The sequence below is a fragment of the Physeter macrocephalus genome, chromosome 16 (genome assembly GCF_002837175.3).
Source record: "Physeter macrocephalus isolate SW-GA chromosome 16, ASM283717v5, whole genome shotgun sequence".
Lineage (NCBI taxonomy): Eukaryota > Metazoa > Chordata > Mammalia > Artiodactyla > Physeteridae > Physeter > Physeter macrocephalus.
The window spans coordinates 10,793,118-10,803,127 of record NC_041229.1 but is presented as its reverse complement, the minus strand read 5'-3'; the positions used below and the strand labels follow the sequence as shown (position 1 = coordinate 10,803,127).

The 10,010-nt window shown below is 42.7% G+C and overlaps 1 long non-coding RNA gene across 2 annotated transcripts in view; it reads right to left on the bottom strand.

The window, feature by feature from the left end:
* Positions 1–1,882: 1,882 nt before the first annotated feature.
* Positions 1,883–10,010, bottom strand: part of LOC102985436 (uncharacterized) — an 80,238-nt gene continuing 72,110 nt past the window's right edge. The window contains exons 4-5 of one of the 2 annotated variants that reach the window (XR_003683521.2): positions 2,804–2,953; positions 1,883–2,684 (exon numbers count right to left, since the gene is read on the bottom strand). This is a non-coding gene — a long non-coding RNA (uncharacterized lncRNA). The remainder of the gene's footprint in view (positions 2,685–2,803; positions 2,954–10,010) is intronic. The other variant, XR_449369.4, reaches the window with a different exon arrangement.

Below are 10,010 nucleotides of genomic sequence, written 5' to 3'. Positions count from 1 at the left end.
CTGTGTTATACAAATACAAAAAAAAAAATCCTCAGCCCTGCTAGACCCAGAGATCAGGTATCACATTTTCTAAAAGGGAAGAAAAAAGGGGGTGGGTGGGGAGGAGTGAAAACGGGAGACCACAGTGCAGATCTCTGCCTAATTGTTCCACATCCCATGGGTATTTAAAACACGCATGCATGTGTGAGTGCAGGTGATGTACTTGGAGAAGCTGGGTGGGTTTTCTTTATGGACAGAAAGTCAACAATGCCCAAAGACTTCTTTGAAATCGGCATTTAGAGGGATAAAAGAGCAGTGATTCAAATCTATATTTAAAGTACGCAGACACTCTATTAAGGCATGTGATGACTACAATGCTAAAAATCTCTTTCTTTTCAATGGCTGGGTTTTACGCATTGACTCTGTTTGCCATGTGTACTAATTTACCACTTACATTCCCTTGGATTTGGAAATGAACTTATCAGTGACTGTAGCTCATCCTAACCCTTCGCTTCTACTGCAGACATTTTTCCTTATTCCTGAAGCATTTCTCCTCGAACGTCCATCAGTTCTGGGCACACTTTATTGATCAGCCTAAAGTCCCTTGATCATGATAAGTAATCATTCAGACGACAAAAAAAAAAAAAAAAGTGGCACAAGAAAAATGAAAGACATCCTGAATTGACCAAGGGAGCATATCCTATCATTTCTGTGGGCACACATCTTAAAAGCTCAGCTACAGGAGGATTCTGTAAAGCAGGTAGCTCTCGAAAATCAGGGTCTCTACCTATCTGTACACACAGTGGGTATACTGCCATCTTCACCCAATTTTCGTGGCTAGAATCATGCAGACAACAGGCAGTGCTGTGTTAAATATAATGCTGGGCTCTGTAAAGAGCAAGGAAGGGAGGGAGGTAGCTGAGGATGTAGGTTTCTTCCAAGTCGATGTTTTTAAAAGGTAGTTTCTTTGTGCTCAACTCAGATACTGTGCTTTGTCTCTGACTGTGAGACCTGCAGAAGCACGGCTGGATGCCAAGGAAAAGGAGAAGAAAAAGCACAAACGAGAAGGAGACGCAGAGAGAAGAACAAGGGAGAGGGAGGAGAGGAGGAGAGAGGAAAGGAGAACAAACTGAGGCAAAAAGAGAAAGACCTACAATCATCGTGTTGGGTTGCCTTTAATACCTTTTTTTCTCTCTTTCTCAGTATTGGGAAGGAGAAAGAGATGGTTGGCAGGGGTTGGAGACTGGGTTAGAATCTTTTTCAGATTTGGCTAAAAGGGTGTTTGCACTAGACTGATGGAGAAAAAGAAACATGCTAGAATAATCATAAAGGGTGGAGCTGTCAAAAAAAAATTTTGACTCACTGGGTGCCTCCCTGTAACGCCAAAATGAATCATTCCTGACGAGAATCATCAATTGTCTCAGTGTCCTTGTCTATGAAGTCCAGATTAAGGGAATCATGGTTGTACCCATCTTCAAGAAGGAAAGGTAGACGGAGAATGACATTTCCTGAGATTCTCTGAAACCTCTAGATATTTGCAACAATGGTTCAGCATGATTTTCACACACGGAGCTAATCTGTCCCTGTCTGTATTCACTCAGGTTATCGAGATATACAAATATGTAACTTATAAAAGTTTTGCTATGAACACTTCATTTTCTCTATACAACTCAGCCATGTCTTTGGAGGATACTTATTTCAAGCAGTTAACACCTGACCCCAATTTCTGTGGGTAATTAGTGAGCTAGATAACCACACAAAGTGGGTAATTATTTAGTACCCAAGGGTATGCTAGAAGTGGGTAGTGGTTTTGTTAACAAAAGCACATCTCTAATTATTGTATCTATGATGGGTGTTTCAAAAATACCAGTTACTATATCAAGTGAACCATGATAAATAAGTGAACTATTTTGCTGCCCTTAGCACATATATGTGTGTGTGTGTGTGTGTGTGTGTGTGTGTGTATTCTGTTATGGTTAATAATATTTACTGCTCCCGTATAGGGTGTTGTGAAGATGAATTAGATAACATCTGTAAGACTCTCAGAGATGCAACGTGCTAAGGAACTTCTAAATACAGTATTATTATTGCTCTTACTACACTGAGGAATAATCCCAGGACGGGAGAAGCTGAGGGAGTAGATTTCAACTGGATTGAAAATATGCTGAGGTCACAAACGTGGCGAGTTTGATTACGGGGAGTTTGATCACCAGCCCGGTGTCTGGCTGAGGCAGGACTGACCGAGTGGGACACAGGCTGTAAGAGGAAAGAAAGGTGGGTGCCATCTCATTTGGATCGGAGGAGCCAGGGTGGGAAGGGAGAAGCAGAAGGGCAGGAGGCAGAGATGGGCCGGGAAGGAAGCTGAATCAGCCGGACCGCACCCTCGTTCCAAAGTCTGTCTCGCCTTCCCTTTTGATGAGCAGCAAATAGGCACAAAAATCCCCAAAGAAGACGTCCATGCCAGTCCTGGGACAAATTCATCACGATTACAATCAATCAGCCGGTTATGTAGGATTTATTCTGGAGAAGAACCAGCAGTACAGATTATTTTCACAAATGCAGATACAGTTCCAAATATTAGAGTGTTGAGAACAGGCACACACAGATCAACTTTAGGTATCTTTAACCCGAGCTACAAACAGCAGCGAAGAAGCGCTTTCTAATGCAATTGCTTTTATGAATCATCTGCAGGATACTATTAATTTCTGCAGAGAAAGAAAGAAAAATAAATAAAGAGGAGAGGAAAAGAAAAGCCCATTGCTTTCAGGGACCCTAAATCTGGAGAGCAATCAAGCCTTGAAATCAAACAACAACAAGAACTTACTGCTTCTTTCTCTGTAAACGTCCATCTCCTTGAGCCCGGTGTCTGGCTGAGGCAGGACAGACAAGAGGCCTCTGGGATCCAAATCTTCAAGTTGGCTCACCACATTTTTTCTTTCAAAGCAAGGTTGTCTTGGGGATTAACCCTAGGAGTCTGGGAGATGTGAAGCATGTTGGGAGGGTGATGGGAAATATGCAAGGATATTGTATTCAGCCCAGTTTTACGGTCTCTAGGGAATAGGAAAGGGAAAGGGCCCCATTAGTCGGCCAACAGGTACCACTGCTGAAATCTCTGCTTGGAGGAGGGCCTCCAGGACACGTGTTTATGCTGTGATTGGAAGCCAGTGGTGTGATGAGCTCATTTTAAGAGTTTGGGAGCAGAGGGAAAATTTCTCCAGAAGCCACCCAAGCCAGGCTTCTGACCTGAAGCCCAGTATTTGTCACCCCCTCCCTGAGCTCAGAACTACAAAGGCGGACTGGCATTCTCCAACCCGCCCAGCTCCTTTCAAACCCACAGACTGTGCCAGACTGGCCCCACCTCCCACTGCAGCAAATTCTGTAGCCCTGCTCCATGCTGCCCTGTAGGGAGCCAGATTTCCACTTTAATTGTCCTACCTGGCCTTCTCCTCTGCCACTGCCCCTGGCTCTTGGTTCCTGGCATGGTTTCAAAGGCCCAATCAACTGCCTTCCCTCCCCCATCATCATTTTAAATACTTCTACTTCTCCCCTCCCCAAATTTTTAGGTCTAAAATCTTTTTATGTCTTAGAGTTTCTTTCATCTCTGGCCACCACCATCTCCTTTCTTTGGCCTCTCTCATTCTGTCGGACTTTTTTTTTTTTTTTTTGTCATATTAAAATACAGTCCTATCTCATGTCTTGGACTGAAAACTCAAACCACAAGTCGGCTGCTGGCATCTCCCCCAACCCAGTCTTTCCCCACCCACATTAACATAGCCAGCAAGCCAATGCATCTCAGGGCACTTCCCAAAAGGTCACCTAAAAAGAGCTGAAGACAGTAGAGAATAGGGTGTGGGTGTGTATGTGTTAATTGATCTAACTACATGAATGTAGCGGGAAAGGGTCTGATGTACATGGGTGGAAGGAAGAACAGAGGAAGGGAGTCTGGTATATTTGTGATGTTTAGGATAAAAGCAACAGAAGCTAATTATTACGAGAACATACAGGTAAAAATTATATTTTTATGTATGTATGCATGTGTGTGCACACAAACACACACACAAATTGCTTCCACACATCACAATATCCTAAGACCATGTGATTGCCTGCAAGGGTATTTACCATACCGTGAACAGCGACAGGAGGGTGATACCTGGTCCTGTAGCTAAAAGCTGAACATGAAAGCCTTCTGGGATGGCTCTGAGGAGGAAGACAAACCTCTACAAGTCACCTGCCCCCTCCACCCTTGCGTGGGCTGGGAGGCTAAAAGAGGTAGCCCCTCTCCCTTGCTTCCACCATGATTTTAAGCTTAGTATTGCTCTCTGACCCTCAAAATATTTGTGCTTTTAACCTTATTACTTAGGTGCTTTTGCTTTACTGTTGCAATTCCGTTCTCTATGACCCCACTAAGCTGTTATTGGGGTTCTCCGATGTGCCAGACACTCACAGATAACTAGTATCTCATTTAATCCTCAAAACAGCCTTGAAAGCCATCACCAGTGTTTTACAGATGCAAAGGGTAAGGTTTGGAATTGCCCCTAGGATTTGAACCCAGGTCTAACTCCATAAGCATGATCTTTTCCTTTGCATCAGTACACTCTTTTATTGCCTGTCTCAGAGTAGATGACACTTTCTGCAGGTAACCCTCTCAAACTAGCCTAGTTTCTCCTTCTATGTAGTTTGCATAGCACCCTACACTTTATCTTAGCATTTATTCATTCTTTTTCATTTAGTTCATTTTATTCAATAAATATTTATTGACTTGACTATATGTCAGGCCCTGTGCTGGGCAGTGTGATTTCCTTAGCTAGAGGAGAGAAGAAGATGCTGTGGTATTGGCACTGTCTAAATACTATGCTATCTCCACCTCCAAACTCGAAGGTGAATGAAGACAGGGGCTGTGACATGGTCACGTTTATATTCCCAGTATACAGCACCTGGCACACAGCAGGAACTCGCCAAGCAGTTTTTGAATAAACTTTCACACTCACGTAAATGTGATTTCGATTGTAACTTTTGGAGAGGGGGGATTCATGTCTAAATAACCCTGGGAATAATGCTTAGTAAAATGCTACAGAAAAGTAGCATTTAATAACTGGTGAATTGCAGCCTTATTGTCCATGATGATACTCTGGCAGAGGTCCCACCTATACTCATGTTTGTGTTTCTGAAAAAGAGCAAATTGGTCTGTTTCATCTATTCTAAAAGTTCCAGAGGTGTGCTGTTGGAAGCCAGATGTACTTTGTCTGAAATCTCACTGCTCTGGGGATTAGGAGGTAGCATCAACTGATAAAGTGTCCAGGATGACATGGTCGTGAAGGACTATTCTGAGCTACGTGCAGAGAGACATCTCTTACACTTCAGAGGGTGTGGGTAAGTCTAGATCTGAGATTGGCAACCCAGTTCAGATGCCCTCATTTCAGAAAAAGAGGTTGAGAAGCTAGAAGTGGTTCATGACCATCTGACCTAAAGGCTCCAGGGTTTTTCATAATGTGTCTCCTGACAAAAAGATTCGACAATTCCTTCTTTTGCCTAAGGAAAGAATATTTAAGTATGTATAAGTGGTATCCCAGGCAGGCTAGCTTCTCTGCTGGTCTTCGTCTGAGAAATCCCTGTCTCTGAATAGAGGATAAGGGGACTAGGATGGCATTCAATCTGTCCTTCGACCGGCATCCATGCATGTTCAGGGTTCAGGCACCACTGATTCAGTTACAGTCTTCACTAGGTTGGGGTAATTTCCATTATATTAACCCGGAACACAGTTTCTAAAGATGCATCCTTGGGGGCTGGAGGCACCGCTCACTGGAGAGCTCGATGGAGTTTGTCTACTCCAGCCCATAAACTCTAAATGTGCTTTAGATGTGAACTATCTAATTTCTGTTGGCAAGATTCCCTCGTCAATTGACAAAAACACTCCTTACTGTTCTTCCTAGGAAGGTGAGGAAGAGGAAGCTTAGTTATGCACTGTTTGGTTAGCAATGCCCTTTTCCTAAAGCAATGACACTTTGAACTGGTAGGGAGCAGTGTCTGGTACAGGCAATCTGTAGTTCACGTGGTCTCAAAAGGAGTCATCTGGCAGATTTCATACCTCAAACCCACACCAGCTCCAAGGGTCTCAGACTCAGTAATGTCAAGCTAAACAGTTGGATTTTGGCTCAGTGAAAAAAAAATTTGGTTTTGCTTTTCTTTAGCCTTTTAGGATATTAGGGAAAATCAATGGTGAGATAATCCTTCAGTATATATATTTAACAACATTGTTTGATATAAATATATAAAATAATTCTCTTGTCTCCTTATGCCTCATCAGGTGAGTTTCAGAGGACTTTTCCAGGTTTCTAGCTTAACTCCACAGAAGGGAGTTTATCTGATGGACCCATGTGGTTTGTGAAGTTCTCTGAAAGGTAATCTACCGTCCACTGCCTTGTGGCCTGAGTCTCCCAATTTGTAGGAAGTACGTTTCAATAGTCTTTAGGGTCTAGAAAAATAAAAGAGAAAATCTTTCATTCCTGTTAATAGTGGGTAAACTGAGAAAGAGAGAAAGGGAGAGGATCAAGACCCTTCTAAAAGGCGAGATCCCTATTACCTGTGCAGTAAGAGACTGGAACCCAACATTATAAAGATCATTATTCTTGGCTTATGTGTGTCATCTAAGAGCCAAGTTCTATTTTGGTCTAGGCTTCCTGCTATTCAGTCATTAGGTTTAGGCTGGCAAGAAAAGAGGCATATTTCCACCCGCTGAGACTTTGGAAGATTGAGATTGCTAGGCTGAGAGTCTAGAGATGATATGCAACCAAGGATACAGGCTAGGGACTTGGTCTTGAGCTTGCATATTTTTTGAAACTGCTACAAAGCCTGGCGGTTGTGAGGGAAAGGAGAGAGGTGGGGGAAGGGTAAAGCTTTGGAAGCCAAGAGTTCTTATCTCACGTTCAGTCCTATGGATGCCATGGTTCTTTAGAGGCATCTTTGCTGACCAAAGTCATGCTCTTTAGAAGACGGGGCCCCTTTTATTGTGTTCTGGATCTCTGAGCACTTTCCAGTATACTATTTTGTACTATACAGTACTTTCTCCCTAAAAAGGAGAGAGGTATCCATCCAGGGCAATGACCCATCATCAGGAAGAGATTGAACTACGATTCAGATTTCAAGGTTTCCAGTCAAGCTCCTAATACTGCCCCTCACCTTTCCATTAATAGTCAGAAAGTTAAGACACACTCCTTCTTCACGTTCAGACTTTTCGGATCTTTTAAAGCTGTTTAAGTTCTAAAGATTTAGGACAAGGAGAGGGGGAAGCAAATATCCTCATGTCATTGTTCCCCTTTCATAGTTGGGAACCAAGGCCATTCGTGGCTCAGTACACTTCCCCAAGAAGGTGCTTAGAGCACCAAGAATAGAATCTAGGTCTCTTAACCCAGCTGTTGAGAATGAACCACCGCAAGTTCAGTCAGAGTGAGTTTGTGTAAATCCAAGGTACCGTTAAGAATTATCATGCCCTGTGCACCTTGGTTTCCCCCATTATTAACTAACTACAGCGCAGTCGGGAAGGGCTTCCAAAAGATACGATTATGTCTACTTGAGCATTTGTAAAATAGATGAGTTTCAAAAGCACTGAGCGTGCAGAATTAGTAAAACTAAAAGAATACAGAAACACTTTGAAACACGTTTTGGGGACTGAGGGGCAGCGGCAGTATCAGAATTCCTGCTGAGATGAAAACAGAGAGCGATGAATAGGGAGTGCTCTGGGAAGAAGCCGAGGAATAATTTAAGGGTGGAAACTGCTACCGCAGAGATTTTAAACTTGGCACATCCAACACTTCTCAAGGAGTCTCTCCATGCTACAACGAGCAATGACATGAGGACCACAGAGAACTAAGTCAGAGGGAGCCGGCTCGCCTTCTGCGGTCTGATGCTTCGCCCTCCAGGAATGTTGGATGGTGCGTTCCAACGCAGGCTGGCTCAGAGCAAGCCAACTACAATTTGAGGCCAACCTGCATTCCCAAACTAGGGGAGGTTGAGTAAATTCTTTCGACCTTCCTAGGTCTTTAAAGATTCACTGTGATATTTTGACTATCTACCCCAAGACTGATGGACTGTTCAGTTTATGGGTCTTGGGGTCTATATGCCCGGCTCTGCAAGGGATTTACCTGCACATGTGCTGATTTTGTTTCTACTACGCTTAGAACTCTGCCTGCCATGTAATAGGTGCTTTACAAATTACCGCTCATTCTGTACGTTTCTGGGAATTTAATATAGTCTAGGGCCATAATGTCATGTAACACAGACCTATCAACTGGTGATACAGAGACAAGCAACCTCTAGTTGATGATTTTCCTCTCCTGCCATGAGCTTAGTGACTCAAAATCCATATCTTAAAATGTATGGAAAAGGGAAAAACGTTCTAAGGGAAGGAAGGAGAAAAAGAATTTCAAACATTAAACAAAAAATCTGGCTGGTGCTTAGATTCTTTTTAAAATGTTAATGCTTTGGGTGTTTCTCGGAAACATCTAGGTATCTAGTTGTCAATGTCTTTTTAAAAGCAAAGTAAACAGAGAAAACAGATCAGAAAACTAAAGCAGGGGAGGACATACTTGGTGAACAGTATCTTCCCTCCAACCATATACCATATATATATACATATATATATATGTGTGTATATATATACATATATATATATATGTGTGTGTGTATATATATATATATATATATATATATATATATAAAATAAAATCTCAGAGCCCTGATGGCTATTTTTGACTGTGCAGTAAGAAATGACTGAAGGATCAGGAAACAGGAAACAGCTCTGTTCAGACAATTCACGGAGAACAAGCAAGGTAAGACCTGAGTGGACCTGAAGGTGGGGGGAGAAATCCCACATATTCCTCCCCTTCTATTGAAAACAAGGGAGAGAGTAGTCTGGAAAATACCACTGCAGAGAATGAACTTTTCTGTGCTGATGAGAAAGGAGAATTGCCACCCCATCTGCTGTCTTCCTTGACTCCTTTGGACTTCAGTCTCTCTTTCCCCAGTGGCCCCCAGCGCTGTGAGCAGGTCTTACTCAGGACCTGCTGCACTGTGATCATGGTGCACACTCTGTGGGTATCCATCCCACTGTACCATGACTGTCACAAGGCAAACTCTCAGTAAATGCTGAATATAAAGTGAGGAAAGTCAACTGCAAGATAAAATTTAAGAACTATAGGATAAAGTGCAAATGCAACCACGTCCATAATAAACACGGAAAGGCGGGAGTTCAATTGGATCCAGTTTCTGGGCTGGGTCTTATGGGACAAGAAGGGGCAAAGAAGAGGCGCCGGCAACCGTGAATGCTCCGTCCTCCGTGAGGATATTAAAGCCCTGCTGGCCAAGATGTGCACACAGAGTTGGAATCTGGCCCTGGGGAAAATCAAAGACTTACACACCCTTGTCTGGTCTGCTTTCTTGAACTTCAGGTTCTACTTCTGGTTATAGTGGTCCTGAGACAGATGAACCAATGGAAATAATATAGAATTGAAAGTTAAAGAGACATGAGTTCTCTGCTTACCTCTGTCACAGTCACCTTGGACAAGACATTTCACCCCTCAGATCATTAGCTCCCACAACTATAAAATGAGAGGATTGGATTAGATGAATTCTGAAGTTCCCTCCAGGGAAATTCTAGAATTGCCTAGTCCCTCTCTCTGTCTAGATTCTATTACCTTACAAGAATATTGTCTTAATGGTTATGATATACATGGGATTTGGATTTAGAAAAGAAAGAGAATATCTTAGCTAATGTTAAAAACAATTTAAAGTCTGAATATACAAAACAAGAAAAGAAAAATGTTAAGAGTCTCAGTATGGGGGGATTCACCATACTAGACTGGGTCGAGAAAAGGGGATACCCGTTAACTTGTCTCCAAAATCTCCTGATCACTGAGTGGAACAAAGAAATTTTGACAAGATTCTTGGGCAATAAGAAAGCATGTTGTTGGAAAGGGGCAAGAATCAGCATCCATTCCATTTCATAGTCAAAGAAACTGAAGTTCAGAAAGGATGGA